Here is a 221-nt window from a genome sequence, read left to right as displayed (position 1 = left end):
CGATACAGAAAGAGTGAGAGATAATATGGCGGGTAAAGGTTTAGATTGTTAGCAGTGTGTTAACACAACGTTTCAAATGTTATCATTATGCTTGATTTATATAACAGTCCATCTTCTTTTCCCTAATCGATAACCCTTTAGTAGTTTACATGATTCAGGGTTGATTAGTAAACTTTTTCTTACACATATCATCATCCAAGATAAGTAGGGTAAATTACGTG

The sequence above is a fragment of the Penaeus monodon genome, chromosome 15, assembly GCF_015228065.2.
Source record: "Penaeus monodon isolate SGIC_2016 chromosome 15, NSTDA_Pmon_1, whole genome shotgun sequence".
In the NCBI taxonomy this organism is placed as follows: Eukaryota; Metazoa; Arthropoda; class Malacostraca; order Decapoda; family Penaeidae; genus Penaeus; species Penaeus monodon.
Note: the sequence above shows the minus strand (reverse complement) of the source record.